General features: G+C 45.8%; 1 non-coding gene across 1 annotated transcript; it reads right to left on the bottom strand.

Annotated features, from left to right (window-relative positions):
- Window positions 1-17,397: 17,397 nt before the first annotated feature.
- On the bottom strand, window positions 17,398-17,535 carry LOC116271909. The gene has a single exon (XR_004180648.1). It is a non-coding gene; the product is annotated as a U4 spliceosomal RNA (small nuclear RNA).
- Window positions 17,536-18,707: the final 1,172 nt, after the last annotated feature.

Here is an 18,707-nt window from a genome sequence, read left to right as displayed (position 1 = left end):
GAGGCGGGCGGATCACCTGAAGTCAGGAATTCCAGACCAGCCTGGCCAACATGGTGAAACCTGTCTCTACTAAAAATACAAAAATTAGCCAGACGTGGTGTCACTCACCTGAAATTCCAGCTACTCAGGAGGCTGAGGTGGGAGAATTGCTTGAACCCAGAAGGTGGAGGTTGCAGTAAGCCGAGATGGTGCTACTGGACTCCAGACTGTGACAGAATGAGGATCCATCTCAACAAAAAATAAAATAAAATAAAATCTAAAGCTTGATAAAAGTTTATGTCTCAATAAATTCAGTGTATTGAAGTACAGCAATAGCAGCTTCAAGATTGAGAGGAGAGGGGCAAGTTGGGGAGGCGAGAGGGGGCACTTAGGTATGTCACTGAGAAGAGGCCCTGTTCTATGTCATGCTAGTTCCCTGGCCCATTCTCAAGGGTAAGAATGATGTCAGACCCCATCAAGTCTCACTGAGGATCCAAGAGCAGAAAAGACCAAAGGCAGATGTTCTGGAAGGAAGGCTCCTGCAGCTCAAGCTTTGGGCCCTTTACTTGCACTGGCTTCTTCCAAGGCCCTGGACCTAATTTCATATTAATGGTTTTTATTTTCTTTAGAGAAGACCCCTAGAACTGCTTCAGGATCTGCCCCTGAAGAGACCCTGAGCCTCACTTTCTTAGAAAGAAGCCCAGGACACTAGCCTGTTGGACATAAGACCACAAAGAGCAAAAACATACCCTGGCTGAGGTCCCAGATCAACCAGCTCCCAGCCAAACCCCTAGCTGCCTGCAGTTGCAAGTGATCTCAGACAAGACCAGGAGAAGAACCATCCATCCCACCTCAAACAACTGACCCACAGAATCCTAAGCAAATAAGACAGTTGTTGTCATAAGCCACTAAATCCAAGAGTGTTTTGTTATACAGAAATAGATAACTGAGGCAGTGAACTTGGACAAGTCATAAAAAAAAAAATTTTTTTTGGACGAGTCACTTTCTTCACTCAAAATAATATTTACTGGGAAAAACAAGTGGAGGACCGCAGAATACGCCACCCCAAAATATGCCATTTCAGCTTAAGAATTATTTTGAGTTAAAGGCATAAACACTGACCACTTCTTCTTTCTGATAGCAAATTCCCAGTGACAATTGTTCTTTCAGGCCAGGTGCAGTGGCTCACACCTGTAATCCCAACACTTTGGGAGGCCAAGGCAGGAGGATCGTTTGAGTCCAGGAGTTCAAGACCAGCCTCGGCAACATGGTGAAACCCCGTCTCTATTAAAAATACAAAAATTAACCAGGCGTGGTGGCACAAGTCGATCATCCCAGCCACAAGGGAGGCTGAGACACAAGAATTGCTTGAACCCAGGAGGCAGAGGCTGCAGCGAGCCAACATCATACCATTGCACTCCAACCTGGGCTACACAGCAAGGCTTCACATCAAAAAAAAAAAAAAAAAAAAGCCGGATGTGGTGGTTCAAGTCTATAATCCCAGCACTTTGGGAGGCCGAGGCGGGCGGATCACAATGTCAGGAGATTGAGACCATCCTGGCTAACATGGTGAAACTCCGTCTCTATTAAAAATACAAAAAAAAAAATTAGCTGGGCATAGTGGCAGGCGCCTGTAGTCCCAGCTACTCGGGAGGCTGAGGCAGGAGAATGGCGTGAACCTGGGAGGCAGAGCTTGCCATGAGCTGAGATCATGGCACTGCACTCCAGCCTGGTCGACAGAGTGAGACTCCGTCTTAAAAAAAAAAAAAAAAAAAGCTGGACACAGTGGCTCATGCTTATAATCCCAGCACTTTGGGAGGCTGAGGCAGGCAGATCACTTGAGGTCAGGAGTTTGAGATCAGCCTAGCCATCATGGTGAAACTCCAACTCTAATAAAAAAAATACAAAAATGAGCTGGGTGTGGTGATGGACACCTGTAATCCCAGCTACTTGGGAGGCTGAGGAAGGAGAATCACCTGAACCTCGGAGGCGGAGGTTGAGTGAGCCGAGATCGCACCACTGCACTCCAGCCTGGATGACAAGAGCGAGACTCCATCTCAAAAAAAAAAAAGGAAAATATCTTATGTTAGGAGGGCTCTCAAAGGCAAGCTCTGAATATAACAACTGGAATGGAAAAACTGAAAGAAGCTCTCCTAGTACCTAAGCAAAGCCATCCTCAATCCTAAAGCTGGGGGACCCTGGAGTACCCTCCCCAGAAGTCTTTCTTACCCAGGATACAGTGTACACAAATTCAAAGGCTGAGGGAATGAGTAGGTTTCCTAACTCAGTTCTCCATGCCAAAGTTCATCCTCCTACAGTCTGAGAGCGGGCTAGAACTATTTCAGGCCCAACGTCAACATCCTTGAGAAATTCTTATCTGGAAAGAGTGGGGAGGTCTCCATGGCAACCTGTCCCAGGCCCAGCCTTGGCAGAGCTCCAAGGCACACAAATAAAGCCATTGGAATGTGGTGCAGGGCTCAGGGCGGGATAACTAGAAAGTTGCCAAGTTTCCATGAAAACCAACAGTGTGAGGCCTCAGGCTCTGGAAGATATCAGTAGGGAAGCTTGGGTCCTCACAGGGTCTACCTATGGAAAATAACACATTCCTAAATAGCACATATGTGCACGCACACAGGATCACACACACACAGCCTGCTTGGAGGACAGCGACACTGCTTCTTGAAAAAGAGGCTTGTTGAAAGGAGAATGCTGGCCTTAGAGCCAGACAGAGATTCCAGTACCCGCCCTGTCAATTCCTGGGAGCCCCAGGTCAGTTTCTGAACAAGTTATCCTCATGGCCACCTCCCTTGCTTTCTCCATGTCTTTGCTCCAAGGTCATCTCCATGAGACATTCCCTGGTCACTTTATTTATTTATGTATTTATTTTGTTATTACTATAATTTTTTTCTTTTTTTTTTTTTTTTTGAGACGGAGTCTTGCTCTGTGGCCCAGGCTGGAGTGCAGTGGCCAGATCTCAGCTCACTGCAAGCTCCGCCTCCCGGGTTCACGCCATTCTCCTGCCTCAGCCTCCCGTGTAGCTGGGACTACAGGCGCCCGCCACCTCGCCCGGCTAGTTTTTTGTGTTTTTTAGTAGAGACGGGGTTTCACCGTGTCAGCCAGGATGGTCTCAATCTCCTGACCTCGTGATCCGCCCGTCTCGGCCTCCCAAAGTGCTGGGATTACAGGCTTGAGCCACCGCGCCCGGCCTATAATTTTTTTCTTGAGATGGAATCCCGCTCTGTCGCCCAGGCTGGAGTGCGATGGCACGATCTCGGCTCACTACAATCTCCGCCTCCCAGGTTCAAGCAATTCTCCTGCCTCAGCCTCCCAAGTAGCTGGGATTACAGGCATGTGCCACCATTCCCAGCTAATTTTGTATTTTTAGTAGAGATGGGGTTTCACCATGTTGGCCAGGCTGATTTTGAACTCCTGACCTCAGGTGATCCACCCACCTTGGCATCCCAAAGTGCTGGGATTACAGGCATGAGCCACCTTGCCCAGCTGCCCTAGTCACTTTAAATCAAATTGCAGTCTGGGCACAGTAATCCCACGCCTGTAATCCTAGCACTTTGGGAGGCCAAGGCAGGTGGATTGCTTGAGGTCAGGAGTTCAAGACCAGCCTGACCAACATGGTGAAACCCCGTCTCTACTAAAAATATAAAAGTTAGCCGAGCATGGTGGCGCATGCCTGTAATCCCAGCTACTTGGGAGGCTGATCAGGAGAATTGCTTGAACCTGGGAGGCCAAGGTTGCAGTGAGCCCAGATCGTGCCCTTGCACTCCAGTCTGGGTGACAGAGCAAGACTCTGTCTCAAAAAAAAAATCAAGTTGCAGCCTCACCCATCCCTCACACTCCCCCACTCTTCTTTATTTTTCTCCATGCTGTTAGCACCACCTGACATGCTCTATATTTTACTTCCTTATCTTTTTTTTTTTTTTTTTTTTTTTTTTGAGAAGGAGTCTCGCTCTGTAGCCCAGGCTGGACTGCAGTGGCCGGATCTCAGCTCACTGCAAGCTCCGCCTCCCGGGTTCACGCCATTCTCCTGCCTCAGCCTCCCGAGTAGCTGGGACTACAGGCGCCCGCCACCTCGCCCGGCTAGTTTTTTGTATTTCTTAATAGAGACGGGGTTTCACCGTGTTAGCCAGGATGGTCTCGATCTCCTGACCTCGTGATCCGCCCGTCTCGGCCTCCCAAAGTGCTGGGATTACTTCCTTATCTTATTTATCACCTTGTTAATGTCACTTGCACAGGGACAAGGATTTTTGTCTGTTTTGCCCATGCTTTATCTCCAGCACCTAGAACAGTACCTGGCATGTAGCAGGTACAAAAGGAAGATTGGTGAGTAAATGCATGGACTTCTGCAAACATTGGTTTTGTCATTAGCGAAATGGAAGTCATTCTACCACCACAGGGTTAGTGTGAGGGTTGAAGGAGATGCTATGGCGTAAGTGCCCAGTCCTTAGCAGGGGTACCGGTGTCACTTCTGGTTATATCCTCCATTTGATGAGGCCCCCTCATCACCTTCCTCTAGTACTTAGATCACATTTAAGAACAACTTTCATGGTATCTTACTTTCTGCCTGGGAAGCGGTATACCTATACCCCTGAGCCCAAGAACGTATCTGTGTCCTAGTCCTGCAAAACCACTAGACATTAAGCTGGGTGCGGTGGCTCATGCCTATAATCCCAGCACTTTGGGGGACTGAGGCAGGCAGATCACTTGAGGTCAGGAGTTCGAGACCAGCCTGGCCAACATAGTGAAACCCCACCTCTACTAAAAACACAAAAATTAGCCAGGCATGGTGGTGGGCACCTGAAATCCCAGCTACTCGGGAGGCTGAGGCAGGAGAATCGCTTGAACCCGGGAGGCAGAGGTTGCGGTGAGCCGCCATGGTGCCATTGCACTCCAGCCTGGGCGACATGTCGAGCAAGACCCTGTCCCAAAAAAACAAACAAATAAAACCACTAGACATTAAAGACAGTAGACTCAGAGATTCAGTCCACAGAGAATTTTGCTCTAAATATTTGTTAGGAGTCTGTGTAAATGAACTAATTCATTAATAGGAAAGCATATCTCCAAAAATATAAAGAAGATTTGAACAAGCAGGAAATGTTTCACCTGTAAAAGGAGAGAACAGGTCATTTCTTGCATCCTTAGCACATAACGGGTGGTGTATTAGGCACCTGACATGTCTTCTGTCATTTCCGTCTGTGTCAACCTTATAAGGAAGGTATTCAAGAGTGAAGAAACTGGACGGATGCGCTGGCTCACACCTGTAATCCTAGCATCTTGGGAGGCTGAAGCAGGTGGATCCCTTGAGGTCAGGAGTTCAAAACCAGCCTGGTCAATATGGTGAAACCTCATCTCTACTAAAAATACAAAAAAAAAATTAGCCAGGCATGTTGTCAGGCACCTGTAATCCCAGCTGCTTGGGAGGCTGAGGCAGGAGAATTGCTTGAACCTGGGAGACATGGGTTGCAGTAAGCCGAGATTGTGCCACTGCACTCCAGCTTGGGCGACACAGCAAGATTCTGTCTCAAAAAAAAAAAGAAAAAAATAATGAAGAAACTGAGGCCTAGGTTAGGAAACTGGCCTGAAGTCTCACAGCAGTAAGCGGTACAGCAGGAGTTGATCCCAGAATCCAAGTCCCGAAGCCTGTGTTCTTCCTGTTGTTTCACCCACCTCTTTGAAAACTCATTTAATAAAAGGCCTCTCTGCCAAACTAAGGAGTTTGGATGTATTCTGTAAAATACATTCTAGATGCAATGCAATTCTAAAAATAAAATAAAACAACTGAGTGTAAGTATTTGGGATCTACCAAGGAAGGAGGAATTATTTCCGCCCGAGATAAATCAGAAAAGCTACAGAGAGGAGGTGGCACTTCCTCCCGGCCTAAATGCTTTAGGGACTTGTATTCCATTAACTCATCTTTCCAGAGTTTGTCGCTGGCTTTTGGTTCTAACACATGACCATGAACAGCACTCTGTACTTATATGAGTTTTCCATCTTGTCATATTTTCAGCAGGTCATTCCTGTGGGATCCTTTATTTTTATTTATAGCCTTTTGCATCATCTGACTGCAAGAGTTTCGCATGTTCTGGCAACAGCCAGTGTCTGGGGGATGGGAGTCTCCAAGCACTACAAATATTTAAGAAAGAGAGTATAGAAGTTTCTCCAGAATAGAAACCTGCAAAGTCTAAAATCAGGGGCTGTATCTAGTAGTGTGCTGGAGTCCGCTTGAATCAACCCTTATGTTCAGTTACTTCAGGTAGCTTGAAATTAGACAAGGTCAAGTTATTTACACCACAGAAATCAACAAATGCTATAAATCAAGACCTTTTTCTTTTTTCCTCCTATGGAGCCAGTTGTTAAACATTTACCAGCACATAACTGGCTATATCAGGTCTCCTGAAGCCCTGTCTATTATAAGAGAGCAGAAAGAATCCTGGATTTGAAGTCAGGAAACCTGAGTTTTGGCCTGGTGCCATTATTAACTCACTGTAAACCTCAGACAAGTCATTTCACCTCTCTCGGCCTCAGTTTCTTTACCTGGGAGAATTGGCTAAATTCAAAACCCAGGATCACCAGGTGATAAGTTATTTCCCAAAAAAGAAAACAGGCTGGAGATTCTTCAAGCTGTTTTTGATATTTTAAAAAGAAAAAAAGAAAACCATGCATTAATCCTCTCGTAAGTCCACAAAGGTTAACTTAATTAATAAATTGTGTTTAATGCTTAAAATCTTTCAAAATATGAAACTCATGGAGAAAAAGATAGCAAGAAGAGTCAGCCATCTGTTCCCCTAAATCCAATGAATTGACCACCTGAAATGGGACAGTCACTGTTGGTCACTGATGTTTCAGTGCTGAAGAAAACACTGCCCTGCCCTTGAAGAATTTACAGATTCGGGAGGCAGATAGACAGGGAAGTGTGCATCATAATAAATGGAATCTGTGTGCTGATGGGGTAAGAACTGGGCTTGAAGAGAGCGTACAGCACTAACTGTTAGGAGGAGACTTCTTCGAAGAAGGGATATCGAATGGGAATTAAATCCCAGAGGTCAGGCCAGGCACGGTGGCTCATGCCTGTAATCCCAGCACTTTGGGAGGCCGAGGCAGGCAGATCACTTGAGCCCAGAAGTTCAAGACCAGCCTGGCCAACATGGTGAAACCCCTTCTCTACCAAAAATACAAAAATTAGCTGGGTGTGATGGCGGGCACCTGTGGTCCCAGCTACTCGGGAAGCTGAGGCAGGAGAATCTCTTGAATCCAGGAGTCAGAGGTTGCAGTGAGCCGAGATCGTGCCACTGCACTCCAGCCTGGGCGACAGAGCCAGGCTCCATCTCAAAAAAAAAAAAAAAGAAAGAAAGAAAGAAAGAAGAAAAAAAAAAGCCCAGAGGTCAGGCAGTAGGAGCGTTGGGGCAATTGCAGTCATTGAGAGCAACAAAAAGTGTCTGGTACAAGTTGATGCTGGGAAGGCACATACGGCCTTTTGTATCAGGTAAGGGAATTCAGAATTTATCTTTAGCATCCTTGGAAGCCACTGAAAGGTGTGTGAACAGGTGAGTAATCTGAGCTTTAGAAAACTCATTCAGGGCTGGGCGCGGTGGCTCAAGCCTGTAATCCCAGCACTTTGGGAGGCCGAGACGGGCGGATCACGAGTTCAGGAGATCGAGACCATCCTGGCTAACACGGTGAAACCCCGTCTCTACTAAAATACAAAAAAAATTAGCCAGGCGAGGTGGCGGGCGCCTGTACTCCCAGCTACTCGGGAGGCTGAGGCAGGAGAATGGCGTGAACCCGGGAGGCGGGGCTTGCAGTGAGCTGAGATCCGGCCACTGCACTCCAGCCTGGGCAACAGAGCCAGACTCCGTCTCAAAAAAAAAAAAAAAAAAAAAAAAAAAAAAACTCATTCAGGCTGTTGTATGGAGCATGAATGGAAAGGAAACTCCACTGGAAGCTCAAAGACGAGTTTAGAGGCTCTTGTGGCAAAATGAGAGCCTGGTGACCTGGGATGGAGAGTGGATGGATGAGAGGGTGCACTAGGGCTTCAGAAACAAAGTGCCACGCACTGGGGAGCTGAAAACAACAGAAATGTATTATCTCACAGTTCTAGAGGCTAGACAGCCAAAATCAAGGTGTCAGAGGGCCTCCGCCCCCTCAAGACTCCGGGTGGAATCCTTCCTCCCCTCTTCTTAGCCATCTCATGCCACTTTCTGCCTGGGCCATCACATGGGGCATCCTCCGTCTGTGTCTTCATGTTGTCTTTTGATAAGGACACCAATCATATTGGATTAATGACCCACCCTACTCCATTATTACTGTCTTAGATTACTGGGGCTACCATAACAAAATGCCATAGACTGGGTGGCTTATAAACAGCAGAAATTTTTTCTCACAGTTCTGGGGTCTGAGAAGTTCAAGATCAAGGTGGCAGGGCTGGGCATGGTGGCTTACACCTGTAATCCCAACACTTTGGGAGACCCGGGTGGGCAGATCACTTGAGGTCAGGAGTTTGAGACCAGCCTGGCCAATATGGTGAGACTGTCTGTACTAAAAACACAAAAATTAGCCGAGTGTGGTGGTGCACACCTACAGTCCCAGCTACTTGGGTGACTGAGGCAGGAGACTCACTTGAACCTGGGAGGTGGAGGTGGCAGTGAGCCAAGATCATGCCACTGCACTCCAGCCTAGGCGACAGAACAAGATCCTGTCTCAAAAGAAAAAAAAAAAAAAAAAAAGATCAAGGTGCCAGCAGATTCAGTGTCTGGTGAAAGTCTAATTTCTCATAGAGCCTTCTCACTGTGTCTTCACATGTTGGAAGGAGTCTATTTTATGAGGACACTAATCCCATTCTTGAGGGCTCCACCCTCATGATCTAACCACCTCCCAAAAGCCCCCACCTCCTGATACCATCACCTTGGCCATCAGACTCTCAACATATGCATGGTGAGAGGGTGACTATTCAGATTATAGCAATGACTTCATCTTAACTAATTATGTCTGCAACAATCCTATTTCCAAACACAATCACATTGTGTGATACTGGAGGTTAGGACGCGAACATAACTTTTTAGGGCCAGGCGCAGTGGCTCACGCCTGTAATCCCAGTATTTTGGGAGGCTGAGGCGGGCAGATCACCTGAGGTCAGGAGTTCAAGACCAGCCTGGCCAACATGGCAAAACCCCGTCTCTACTAAAAATACAAAAATTAGCCGGGCATGGTGGCAGGCACCTGTAGTCCCAGCTACTCAGGAAGGTGGAGGCAGGAGAATCACTTGAACCCCAGAGGTGGAGGTTGCAGTGAGCCGAGATCATGCCACTGTACTGCAGCCTGGCGACAGAGCGAGACTCCATCTCAGGAAAAAAAAATAAGAAGAAGAAGATAGAAATCAACATTCCCTGAAACCCTAAGTTCATGTGCCCCATGGCCACCGCCTCGAGGAGGCTGAGGAAGACATTACTTTTAACCAGCACATTGTTACCCCGAACAAAATCAGGGCTCTCTATAAAAAAGAAATAAAGGCAGAGGTTGCAAGGAGCCGAGATCGTGCCATATTGCACTCCAGCCTGGGCAACAGAGCATGACTACGCCTCAGATAAAAACAAAAACAAAAAGAAATAGAGAGAGAGAGTAGATCTGAGATAGGCAATAAGCAGTTGCTGCCACGGTCCTCCCTTTGGCTAGCAACATTCAAACACATCATCTTCCCACAAAGAAAATGCATTTGGAGGCCAGGTGCAGTGGCTCACACCTGTAATCCCAGCACTTTGGAAGGCTGAGGCTGGTGGATCACTGGAGGTCAGGAGTTCGAGACCAGCCTGACCAACACGGTGAAACCCTGTTTCTACTGAAAATACAAAAATTAGCTGGGCATGGTGGCACATGCCTGTAATCCCAGCTACTCAGGAGGCTGAGGCAGGAGAATCACTTGAATTGGGAGGCAGAGGTTATAGTGAGTCGAGATCGCGCCACTGCACTCCAGCCTGGGAGACAGAGCAAGACTCCATCTCAAAAAACAAAAAGAAGAAGAAGAAAGAAAAAGGAAATGCATTTGGCCCTCCCCCGGGGATACAGCAATAAAGTTACATCCAGTTACTAAATCCAGCTCAAAGTCCAGGATCTCTAGAGGATTACGGTCACGATATGGCTTCTTATAACTAGAGATCTGTAAGCTTAAAGACAATTTATCTCTCCCTAACAGGATAAGTGCAATAAAAACTCCCTTTGGGAAAAAAAGAACATGGCAAATGCTCAGCTGTCTCTGGTCCATCGCACTTGTACAGTCCTGCAGGGCAGAAGTAGTGGGGACTTGCTATCCCTGCAGTAGAGTTCCTTGGTTGGTCAATCTACAGCCCCTAGTTCTGTTCTCTGGAAGGAAGAGGAGAGGACAGGAGAGGAGAGAAGAAAACCTGATCTGATAGAGAAACTACTGCTTCTGCTGCTGCTACCACCACCAAGCACTAATGCCACTATTTCACTTGGACCAGGATCAACTCAGCTTACAATTACAGCAGCTTTGAAAGCTATTCACCTCTGCCACCACCCTTACCAGGAAAACGATTTCCACTAACACTGAGTTCACTATGGGCCCGTGCTGTGCCAAGTGGTTCCATGTACTTTATTTCATTTAACCCTCCCTCTCTTCCTTCAGGTCTCAGCTCAAATGGCACCTCGCCTTCGAACCTCCTCCATAGTGGAGTGCCCCTTTATTCTCTATCCTAAACCCTTCACAGAACATATGTCAATGTATAATTATTTTATTCCACTTACTTCTAGTTGAATGAATGTTGAATGCCAGTAACCACTCTCCAAGGTGATTGTCATTATCTTATTTTACATCGAAGAAAATTTAAGTTCAGAGATTAAGTACTATAATTAGCTCAGAGATTAAATACTATAATTTGCTGAAGATTGCACAGCTAGTAAGTGGCACACCTGACACTGGAACCCAGACATACCTGACTCTAAATCCCATGTTCTTAATAATATCACTTCTGAAAACCTTCAACAAATGAGAGGAATAGCCAGGAATTGGGGAGAGGGGCAGAACAGACAGGAGTATAACTAGGTCATAGCAGAGTTGAAAGACCAAGGGGCTTTATACTAGCAATGATTCAGAAGTAGCCCTGAAAAGGAAAGAGGAATCCTTACCCACTTCCTGATCCCAGGTATTTGAGAAGTAGATAAGGAGTGGCATCCTTTTGAGAGAGCTACAGAGGAAATCTCAGACGATGTCTGGGTTTCCGTCAGGCACAGAGGTAGAGGTAGAGACAGAGTTTCCATGAAGAGCTCGCATTCTAGAAAGGTTTGCATAGCATGGGATGAGCCTTCAGCAGATGCAGGGGGGATCTTTGGAGGGGCAAAGCAGCGGGAAGAGGCAACACAGAGTAGAATGGAGAGGAGGCTATAAAAGAAGAGGAGCAAGGCAGCGGGAAGAGGAAACACAGAGTAGAATGGAGAAGAGGCTATAAAAGAAGAGGTCATAGGGTAATAGAGGGTATTATAGATTATGGGGATGCTAATATTTTGAACATTAAATCAAGGATTAGAGGGTTGTGAGGGAGGGCAGGCCCAACTGGCCACAACGTTTGCAAAGAATCTGTCCTGGCAATGTGTTAATGGGCAGGGGGAAATTTAGAGCATTCTGGAAGAAATCAGTCCTGTCTTAAGTTGGTGATGCTTTTGAAGACACTCTCATCCAGGTAAACTGGCCAGTGATAGCTCTAATGAGTCCCCAGGACTCTATCAACAATTGAACAAAGCAGAGGGAGGGTAAAAGAGTGAGTGGGCATGAGTCAGGCCTCCAGGAATGTGTCAGCAATGGCCTGCATTGATTTATTTCTAATGTGATCATAGGTGTAAGCCTGGAAGTTCCTGGACAAGAGATACTATGTTTATTCAGCTCTGAAACTCCAGAATATAACAGATTCCCACTGCATATACTAGAAGGTGGCTCACTAAACGCTTGTTGAAGAAATGGATAAACAAATTATATATACTGTTTATTCTATTTGTGATGGCATTTAGCACAGCCATATAGCAATATAGAGTACTACAGAGCATTCAAATTCAAGATTAGACCAATAGTCCCCTCTCGCCGGGCGCAGTGGCTCACACCTGTAATCCCAGCACTTTGGGAGGCCAAGGTGGGCAGATTGCCTGCACTCAGGAGTTTGAGACCAGCCTGGGCAACCCAGTGAAACCCTGTCTCTACTAAAATACAAAAAAATTAGCCTGGTGTGGTGACATGCGCCTGTAATCCCAACTACTCAGGAGGGTGAGGCAGAAGAATTGCTTGAACCCAGGAGGCGGAGGTTGCAGTTAGCAGAGATCATGCCACTGCACTCCAGCCTGGGTGACAGAGTGAGACTCCGTCTAAAAAAAAAAAAAAAATAGTCCCCTCTCCCCACAAGAAAATCCCTGAAATATAGCAAATTGTTATCATGATGAAAGTAGCCCAGAGATCACAAATAAATACATTTAATGTTAGGAAGAAAATGAGGATTACTTACATGACTGGAAAAATATTCAAGGTAAACTGACATTTTCACTAAAAACCCTCTTTATTTGGAATGTTGGTTTTGGAACTGAGCCTCCAAATTCTCTGGACTACTTTCCCCAAGGGGCTCAGTGCAACACTAGACCTTCTGTTTAACACAGCAAAGCTGATGCTATAAAACAAAGCACAGCCATCACCATTAAGTAAAAGTGTTCAGCAAAACCAGTAATATCAGTGGTTTAAAAGTTGCCAACTGAATTAATGCAGCCATTACCAATGTTTAATAAACCCCTTTAAAGACATGGTAAAATGCTTTGGAAATAATACTATTTAAAAAAAAACTGCCTTCCGCCACGGCTGCCATTAGAGAGCAGCAGCCATGGCTCTGCACTACCCTATGACCATGGGCCTCAACAAGGGCCACAGGGTGACCAAGAACATGAGCAATCCCAGGCACAGCTGCCGCTGCAGGCGCCTAACCAAACACACCAAGTTTGTGCGGGACATGATCCAAGAGGTATGTGGCTTCGCCCCTTATGAGCATCACGCCATGGAGTTACTGAAGACCTCCAAGTTTATCAAGAAAAGGGTGGAGGCCAGACACGGTGGCTCAGCCTGTAATCCCAGTTACTCGGGAGGCTAAGGCAGGAGAATTGCTTGAACCCAGGAGCCAGAGTTGCAGTAAGCCGAGATTGTGCCACTGCACTCCAGCCTGGGCAACAAAGCAAGACTTGGTCTCCAAAAAAAAAAAAGAAGGCCGGGCGCGGTGGCTCACGCCTGTAATCCCAGCTCTTTGGGAGGCCGAGGCGGGCGGATCACGAGGTCAGGAGATCGAGACCATCCTGGCTAATACGGTGAAACCCCGTCTCTACTAAAAATACAAAAAATTAGCCGGGCATGGTGGCGGGCGCCTGTAGTCTCAGCTACACAGGAGGCTGAGGCAGGAGAATGGCGTGAACCTGGGAGGCGGAGCTTGCAGTGAGTGGAGATCGCGGCACTGCACTCCAGCCTGGGCGACAGAGCAAGACTCTGTCTCAAAAAAAAAAAAAGAAGAGAAAAGGGTGGGGACGCATATCCGCGCCAAGAGGAAGCGGGAGGAGCTGGGAAACGTCCTGGCTGCCATGAGGAAAGCCACTGCCAAGAAAGACCGAGCCCTTGCCCTGCCCTCGTCCTGAAATAAAGAACAGCTTGACAGAAAAAAAAAAAAAAAAAGCTGAATACAAAATTGTACAAAAAGCATATTCTTTTTTATTTTTCATTTTTATTTATTTATTTTTTATGTTTTCGAGATAGAGTCTGGCTGTCACCCAGGTTGGCATGCAACGGTACCATTATAGTCCACTGCAGCCTTGAACGCCTGGACTCAAGCAATTCTCCTGCTTCAGCCTCCAAAGTAGCTGGGACCACAGGCGCATGCCACCACACCCAGCTAACTATTTTGTCTGTGTGTGTGGAGATGGGTCTCACTTTGATGCCCAGGCTGGTCTCAAACTCCTGGCCTCAAGTGATCCTCCCATCTTAGTCTCCAAAGTGCTGGGTTTACAGGCATGAGCCAGCACACCCAGCCCCCAAGAAGTACATTCTTAAATTTGACAAAACACGTGCAAAACGTCAATCCTGAACACTTTGGCAGAATATCACTAAGAGAAATTAAAGAAGACCTAAATAAGTGGAGAAAGATGCCATATTCACGAATGAGAACACTCAATACTGTTAGAATGCTTTAGTTACCGTAAAACCACAAATGCCCATCATCAATAATTCATTGTTCAAAACGGTTCTTACATTTTATAGTATTAACATCTGAAAAGTATAAGCATTTGTATTAAATTTGATGTGTTTCTGGGTAAGCTCAACAAAAAAGTAGTTTCTAAACCTGTAAAGAAGATGACCAGAGCTTAGACTGTAGATTTTTTACTGAGGGAGTATCCCACCCATGAGCAAATCTCTTTGGCTCTTTTTAGCTTTAACAGTCTGAGACAAAGCTTCAGCCTCACAGGTAGAAGCAATATGTGAACTAATTTCTCAAGATGATATTCCTGAAATAGTCCCTCGGGCAAGAAATCTTCAATTTCCTCACATGTAAAATGAGATGAATTCCTATGTTGAGTGATAGGGCAATATTACAGATAAATTTAGATCTTCAGGACACTGGAAAGAAAGTCACCATTAGTAATATTTATGTGAAAATCATTCCCAACATTAAGAGTCAGATTTAAGAGGAAGAATCAGCAAGGGAGACTGAAAAGGAATGTCTGGTAGAATGCGAGAAAAACCTGTGTGGCATCCTAGAAGCCAAGTGAAGAAAGACGGCCGGGCGTGGTGGCTCACGCGCGGTGACTCACGCCTGTAATCCCAGAACTTTGGGAAGCTGAGGAAGGCAGATCACCTGAGGTTGAGTTCAAGACCAGCCTGACCAACAAGGAGAAACCCCATCTCTACTAAAAATACAAAATTAGGCAGGCGTGGTGGCTCATGCCTGTAATCTCAGCTACTCGGGAGTCTGAGGCAGGAGAATGGCTTGAACTCAGGAGGCGGAGGTTGCAGTGAGCCGAGATCGTGCCACTGCACTCCAGCCTGGACAACAAGGGTGAAACTCCGTCTCAAAAAAAAAAAAAAAGAAAAAGGAAGACGACTAGGTACTGTATCAATCAGGATCTAATCAAGAAAATCACTCTAGGTATTTCAAATAGAATAAATTAATGAAACTGGCTACAAGAATATTAAAAAACAAAGGAGTATCAAAAGAGGGGAGATGAAATTACTCAAAGATCAGTAACTTCAGGAAACCATTGCCACCTTGGGACAGAGGAACAAAAACCTTACCTAAAACTCAGAGACAGGATCTCTGAGGATTCTGTCTCTAAGGATTCTGTTGGCTGTGGGATCCCAGTTGTCTAAACAGGAACCCAAGAGTCTGTACTTCTAAGTCATTGCTCCTGTCCCTGCAGTCACCTCCCAGATCCATTACTACCATTTTCTTTCTCTCTCTCTCTTTCTCCTTCTTTTTCTTTCTTTCTTTCTCTTTCTTTCTTTCTTTTTCTTTCTTTCTTTCTTTCTTTCTTTCCTTCCTTCCTTCCTTCCTTCCTTCCTTCCTTCCTTCTTTCTTTCTTTCGTTCTTTTCTTTCTTTCTGTCTCTCTCTCTCTCCCTCCCTACCTCCCTCTCTCTCTCTCTTTCTTTCTTTCAAGACGGAGTCTCGCTCTGTTGCCCAGGCTGGGGTGCAGTGGCATAATCTCGGCTCACTGCAACCTCTGCCTCCCAGGTTCAAGCAATCCTGCCTCAGCTCCCCTAGTAGCTGGCATTACAGGCATGCGCCACCATGCCTGGCAAATTTTTGTATTTTTAGTAGCGACGGGGTTTTACCATGTTGGCCACGCTGGTCTCAAACTCCTGACCTCAGGTGATTCACTCGCCTCAGGCTCCCAAAGTGCTGGAATTACAGGTGTTAGCCACTGCATTACTACCGTTTTCACTGGAGCCAGCACCATCACCATCAGTTACCTCTGCTGGCCAAGATGCCACCAGAATCCAAAAGCAGGAGGAGAGTCAATTCCTCCTTCTGTCCTCCAGTATCACACCAATGCCTTTCATCATGAGAACATAAACAGAAGCCAGTTAGCAAGGAAGCCTAGAAAATACAGTTTGTCACTCTCTGAAATGTCTACCAGAGTGCAGAAGGGCAGGTGAGAGCAACAGCACAAGCTATTGGTTATCCAGCATATTTTGTCACTCTACCTACATTTAACTTTTTCTTTTTCTTTATTTTTTCAGATAGAGTCTCACTCTGTTGCCCAGGCTAGAGTGCATGGCAGTGGCACAATCACGGGTCACTGAAGGCTTGACTTCTTGGGCTCAGGCAATCCTCCTACCTCAGCCTCCTGAGTAGCTGAGACTACAGGTCACTCACTATGTTGCTCAGGCTAGTCTTGAACTTCCTAGCTCAAGGGATCTGCCTGCCTCAGCCTCCTAAAGTACCAGGATAACAGGCATGAGTCACCGCTCGCAGCCTATATTTAACATTCATACAACAATTAAAACTACTTCATGCTCTTCTCCTTGAGTATGCAAATTATCTCTCCCACAAAGACCCATTCTCTTCCTCAAAAACGTGAGATATAAAATCCACCTCTGGTCGGGCGCAGTGGCTCACGCCTGTAATTCCAACACTTTGGAAGGCTAAGGCGGGTGGATCATCTGAGGTCAGGAGTTCGAGACCATCCTGGCCAACATGGTGAAATCCTGCCTCTATTAAAAATACAAAAAAAAAAAAAAAATAGCCAAGTGTGGTGGCGGGCACCTGTAATCCTGGCTACTCGGGAGGCTGAAAAAGGAGAATCACTTGAACACGGCAGGCAGAGGTTGCAGTGAGCTGAGATGGTGCCACTGCACTCCAGCCTGGGTGACAGAGTGAGACTCCATCTCAAAATAAATAAATTAATTAATTTAATTTAATTCAATTTAGTCCACCTCTAAATTTATCTCTGGGTGGTGCTAAATCATCTTTTAGCCCAATCACAATCCCATCTGGATATTCAATAACTCAAAGACTAAGTTGAAGTTAGTTACCAACACTTCCTCATCCTATAGTGTTGTTGTCCGTAAACCTTTTGGGGCTCCCTATTTATCTTCAGGTTATATACAGTCAAAATCCATCTGGGTGCAGTGGCTCATGCCTGTAATCCCAGCATTTTGGGAGACCACAGTGAAAGGATTACTTGAGCCCAGGAATTCAAGAGCAGCCTGGGCAACATAGTGAATTCTTTTAAAATTAGCTGGGCATAGTGGCGCATACCTGTAGTTCCAGCTTCTCAGGAGGCTGAAGCAGAAGCATCACTTGAACCCAGAACTTCAAGGCTACAGCGAACTATGACTGCACCACTGCACTCCAGTCTCAGCGACAGAGTGAGATCCCATCTTAAATAAATAAAGTCTTCCACATTTGGGGTTTAAGGACCTATCAGGCTAGACCAAAGTCTTTTTTTTTTTCTTCCCCAATTAGCAACAATCACACCTCAGATAAACCTCATTGGCTACGATATTGCCATCGCACAAAGCTCAATCTTCCTTTCATAACTTCTCACTACTGATTAGATTGATCCGTATTTCATTTCCCAAACACACCTTGTATATTTCTCCCTATAAGCTTTCAAGCTTGTCATTACTCCCACCCAAAATTCTTTCCCCATTCTCCTTTTCTTTTCTACCTCTTCTGCTCCAAATGTACCAATTTTTCAAGGTATGGCTCAAGTTCAAAATCTGCACACAGCTCTCTTCCAAAGGCACCCCCTAGGGTTTGATTCTTCCTGGCTTTCCCACAGCACCTAGTGGCACAATGCCTCCCACATATCCACTTACTGACAAATACCTGACTGTGGAGGATAGGGAAAAGGTAATGCATAGCTGGCTATTAATTTAAAACCCAAGGTACTTAATGCCCAACATCAGCTTCCCGTAGCGTAGCCTCCCATCGTCCCTACTTAGGCTCTGTTTGATTTTGAATTAAAATCTGAAGCAGTACATCAATTCACCACAGCAAACTTCAAAAGAGTTCAGCTGGTCTCCAGAGACTCTGTTCTCAGATTACTACCAAGCTAGCAACCTGGTTGAGGTCATTAGCAAACCACATCGCTTGCCAGCTAACATCAAGTCGAAGACAGGGGCAAACAAAAAGCTTTCAAAGGGGCAATGCTCAACAGGAATTGTTCACGCTGAGAAGACGTGCAGGACACTGAAGAGCAAAGACCCAGAACTCATCACATTCCTGCTTAGCCATCCTGGGTTTGTTCCTGACAAAGGCTAGAAGATGCAAAGCCGTTGCACGTCTTCCTTCTCTCTAGGGGTTTTAAGATGTGATTTGGAATGCTAATTCCTACCAACAATGAAATTGTGCATAAACACAAAGGGCAATTAGCAAAGAGCCTGGAGACATAGTTCTTGTCCCAGTTCTGCCCTGGATGAACCTTGTATTTTTCCCTCCCCTGATTTACTTTTGTTATCTGAAATATGCGGAGGGGATTGAACTAGATCATCTCCCAGGACCCTTCCAATCACGAAATCCAAAAACATCTTTAATTGCTTTCTGCTTTCCTTATTAAAAGACATCCAATTATTCATTGAAGACCATTATTATCTATTATCTTGGAGGCTACTATGTATAACTGTTAAGAGTTGTGCACTGAACAAATCCAGAGAGCATCATTCATATTACAGTCTATGTAAACTACATTC

This window comes from Papio anubis, chromosome 1 (genome assembly GCF_008728515.1).
Source record: "Papio anubis isolate 15944 chromosome 1, Panubis1.0, whole genome shotgun sequence".
NCBI classification, from domain to species: Eukaryota; Metazoa; Chordata; class Mammalia; order Primates; family Cercopithecidae; genus Papio; species Papio anubis.
This window is presented reverse-complemented; position numbering and strand designations above follow the sequence as displayed.